The 4,201-nt window shown below is 44.1% G+C and overlaps 1 non-coding gene across 1 annotated transcript; it reads right to left on the bottom strand.

Moving 5' to 3' along the window:
- Positions 1-3,857: 3,857 nt before the first annotated feature.
- On the bottom strand, positions 3,858-3,928 carry trnag-gcc (transfer RNA glycine (anticodon GCC)). The gene has a single exon. It is a non-coding gene; the product is annotated as a tRNA-Gly (tRNA).
- Positions 3,929-4,201: the final 273 nt, after the last annotated feature.

Raw genomic sequence — 4,201 nt, 5'->3', positions numbered from 1 at the left:
AAATTGTATCATAAAGCTTTTTTTCCAAGAATATGTTCCACTTTGTGGGCTCAACAACATTGTTCACCCTAAAAAAAGAGCAGTACTTTCTCCCCGTCGGGGAATTGAACCCCGGTCTCCCGCGTGACAGGCGGGGATACTCACCACTATACTAACGAGGAGCAGGTGGGTTGGAACTTTGAAAAAACGTGGAGCATTGGTACTAACCCTAAATTTGGAATGTTGGGCTTAAACCCTTCTAACAAAAATATCTGTAGAGACTGAATGGTTGGAGCTAGGAACTACTATGACCCAGCTATGGAAAGCTGAGACTCTCACAAACACGTACATGTAATCGATTTTGCTCTATACCGCTCACAAGCCACACAATACTAGTTTGCAGGTGAGGCGTTTGTGGGTAATCCCAGGACATTGTCACAAATGCCAAACTCAAGACAGTTGTCACTGACAAGTTGGTTACTCTTTCCCATTTAACAACTAAAGCCTTGCAAAAAGTTAATCACCTCACACACTGGAAATCTGCAATGGATTCACCAAAGTCTACTGAGAATGAGTAAATGTTCAAAGTCTTATTTTTCAAGAGTCAGTTGAGAATTCGACCAAGAGATTTCTGTTTGCCTGGCAATCTAACACAGATTTCCTCCTCAGGGGTTTGCATACTTGTCGAAATGACATGTTCAAAACTTCCTGCATTGGCCGGGAATCGAACCCGGGCCTCCCGCGTGGCAGGCGAGAATTCTACCACTGAACAACCAATGCCTTGGAAGGCTGAGTTAACCTCAAAGGCAGGAAATTGTATCATAAAGCTTTTTTTCCAAGAATATGTTCCACTTTGTGGGCTCAACAACATTGTTCACCCTAAAAAAAGAGCAGTACTTTCTCCCCGTCGGGGAACTGAACCCCGGTCTCCCGCGTGACAGGCGGGGATACTCACCACTATACTAACGAGGAGCAGGTGGGTTGAAACTTTGAAAAAACGTGGAGCATTGGTACTAACCCTAAATTTGGACTGTTGGGCTTAAACCCTTCTAACAAAAATATCTGTAGAGACTGAATGGTTGGAGCTAGGAACTACTATGACCCCGCTATGGAAAGCTGAGACTCTCACAAACACGTACATGTAATCGATTTTGCTCTATACCGCTCACAAGCCACACAATACTAGTTTGCAGGTGAGGCGTTTGTGGGTAATCCCAGGACATTGTCACAAATGCCAAACTCAAGACAGTTGTCACTGACAAGTTGGTTACTCTTTCCCATTTAACAACTAAAGCCTTGCAAAAAGTTAATCACCTCACACACTGGAAATCTGCAATGGATTCACCAAAGTCTACTGAGAATGAGTAAATGTTCAAAGTCTTATTTTTCAAGAGTCAGTTGAGAATTCGACCAAGAGATTTCTGTTTGCCTGGCAATCTAACACAGATTTCCTCCTCAGGGGTTTGCATACTTGTCGAAATGACATGTTCAAAACTTCCTGCATTGGCCGGGAATCGAACCCGGGCCTCCCGCGTGGCAGGCGAGAATTCTACCACTGAACAACCAATGCCTTGGAAGGCTGAGTTAACCTCAAAGGCAGGAAATTGTATCATAAAGCTTTTTTTCCAAGAATATGTTCCACTTTGTGGGCTCAACAACATTGTTCACCCTAAAAAAAGAGCAGTACTTTCTCCCCGTCGGGGAATTGAACACCGGTCTCCCGCGTGACAGGCGGGGATACTCACCACTATACTAACGAGGAGCAGGTGGGTTGGAACTTTGAAAAAACGTGGAGCATTGGTACTAACCCTAAATTTGGAATGTTGGGCTTAAACCCTTCTAACAAAAATATCTGTAGAGACTGAATGGTTGGAGCTAGGAACTACTATGACCCAGCTATGGAAAGCTGAGACTCTCACAAACACGTACATGTAATCGATTTTGCTCTATACCGCTCACAAGCCACACAATACTAGTTTGCAGGTGAGGCGTTTGTGGGTAATCCCAGGACATTGTCACAAATGCCAAACTCAAGACAGTTGTCACTGACAAGTTGGTTACTCTTTCCCATTTAACAACTAAAGCCTTGCAAAAAGTTAATCACCTCACACACTGGAAATCTGCAATGGATTCACCAAAGTCTACTGAGAATGAGTAAATGTTCAAAGTCTTATTTTTCAAGAGTCAGTTGAGAATTCGACCAAGACCAGAGATTTCTGTTTGCCTGGCAATCTAACACAGATTTCCTCCTCAGGGGTTTGCATACTTGTCGAAATGACATGTTCAAAACTTCCTGCATTGGCCGGGAATCGAACCCGGGCCTCCCGCGTGGCAGGCGAGAATTCTACCACTGAACAACCAATGCCTTGGAAGGCTGAGTTAACCTCAAAGGCAGGAAATTGTATCATAAAGCTTTTTTTCCAAGAATATGTTCCACTTTGTGGGCTCAACAACATTGTTCACCCTAAAAAAAGAGCAGTACTTTCTCCCCGTCGGGGAATTGAACCCCGGTCTCCCGCGTGACAGGCGGGGATACTCACCACTATACTAACGAGGAGCAGGTGGGTTGGAACTTTGAAAAAACGTGGAGCATTGGTACTAACCCTAAATTTGGAATGTTGGGCTTAAACCCTTCTAACAAAAATATCTGTAGAGACTGAATGGTTGGAGCTAGGAACTACTATGACCCAGCTATGGAAAGCTGAGACTCTCACAAACACGTACATGTAATCGATTTTGCTCTATACCGCTCACAAGCCACACAATACTAGTTTGCAGGTGAGGCGTTTGTGGGTAATCCCAGGACATTGTCACAAATGCCAAACTCAAGACAGTTGTCACTGACAAGTTGGTTACTCTTTCCCATTTAACAACTAAAGCCTTGCAAAAAGTTAATCACCTCACACACTGGAAATCTGCAATGGATTCACCAAAGTCTACTGAGAATGAGTAAATGTTCAAAGTCTTATTTTTCAAGAGTCAGTTGAGAATTCGACCAAGACCAGAGATTTCTGTTTGCCTGGCAATCTAACACAGATTTCCTCCTCAGGGGTTTGCATACTTGTCGAAATGACATGTTCAAAACTTCCTGCATTGGCCGGGAATCGAACCCGGGCCTCCGTGTGGCAGGCGAGAATTCTACCACTGAACAACCAATGCCTTGGAAGGCTGAGTTAACCTCAAAGGCAGGAAATTGTATCATAAAGCTTTTTTTCCAAGAATATGTTCCACTTTGTGGGCTCAGCAACATTATTCACCCTAAAAAAAGAGCAGTACTTTCTCCCCGTCGGGGAATTGAACCCCAGTCTCCCGCGTGACAGGCGGGGATACTCACCACTATACTAACGAGGAGCAGGTGGGTTGAAACTGTGAAAAAACGTGGAGCATTGGTACTAACCCTAAATTTGGAATGTTGGGCTTAAACCCTTCTAACAAAAATATCTGTAGAGACTGAATGGTTGGAGCTAGGAACTACTATGACCCAGCTATGGAAAGCTGAGACTCTCACAAACACGTACATGTAATCGATTTTGCTCTATACCGCTCACAAGCCACACAATACTAGTTTGCAGGTGAGGCGTTTGTGGGTAATCCCAGGACATTGTCACAAATGCCAAACTCAAGACAGTTGTCACTGACAAGTTGGTTACTCTTTCCCATTTAACAACTAAAGCCTTGCAAAAAGTTAATCACCTCACACACTGGAAATCTGCAATGGATTCACCAAAGTCTACTGAGAATGAGTAAATGTTCAAAGTCTTATTTTTCAAGAGTCAGTTGAGAATTCGACCAAGAGATTTCTGTTTGCCTGGCAATCTAACACAGATTTCCTCCTCAGGGGTTTGCATACTTGTCGAAATGACATGTTCAAAACTTCCTGCATTGGCCGGGAATCGAACCCGGGCCTCCCGCGTGGCAGGCGAGAGTTCTACCACTGAACAACCAATGCCTTGGAAGGCTGAGTTAACCTCAAAGGCAGGAAATTGTATCATAAAGCTTTTTTTCCAAGAATATGTTCCACTTTGTGGGCTCAACAACATTGTTCACCCTAAAAAAAGAGCAGTACTTTCTCCCCGTCGGGGAATTGAACCCCGGTCTCCCGCGTGACAGGCGGGGATACTCACCACTATACTAACGAGGAGCAGGTGGGTTGGAACTGTGAAAAAACGTGGAGCATTGGTACTAACCCTAAATTTGGAATGTTGGGCTTAAACCCTTCTAA

This window comes from Oncorhynchus mykiss, chromosome 5 (genome assembly GCF_057628025.1).
Source record: "Oncorhynchus mykiss isolate SJ-2025 chromosome 5, ASM5762802v1, whole genome shotgun sequence".
Classification (NCBI taxonomy): domain Eukaryota; kingdom Metazoa; phylum Chordata; class Actinopteri; order Salmoniformes; family Salmonidae; genus Oncorhynchus; species Oncorhynchus mykiss.
Note: the sequence above shows the minus strand (reverse complement) of the source record. Positions and strands in the feature narration are given on the sequence as shown.